We start from the raw sequence: 346 nt of genomic DNA on the forward strand, positions 1-346 counted from the left end.
TTGTGGAAAGCATGAGTTGCTAGAAAATGATAAGTGATTTGATTACATGGTTAAAACAATTTATACACTGCTTTTGTAGAAAGCATGAGCTGGCAGAAACCATGGGCAGATGTGGATGCAAATTGATTTGGAAGTTGTTTGTGTAAACTATATATATATATATATATACACACACATATATGTAAAGTGTTTTAGAAACTGAAAAACTGTAATGACCTCTTACCCTAATTGTTACCGAAGTCCAAGGCTTACGAGTGAACCCACCAAATCCCGAACAAGCTTATTTGAAACCTTAGACATTATGCCATCAATCCATGAAATTGCTTGAACCATATACCTCTTTGTA

The sequence above is a fragment of the Theobroma umbraticum genome, unplaced genomic scaffold, assembly GCF_002168275.2.
Source record: "Theobroma umbraticum cultivar Fairchild unplaced genomic scaffold, ASM216827v3 scaffold_146.0, whole genome shotgun sequence".
Classification (NCBI taxonomy): Eukaryota; Viridiplantae; Streptophyta; class Magnoliopsida; order Malvales; family Malvaceae; genus Theobroma; species Theobroma umbraticum.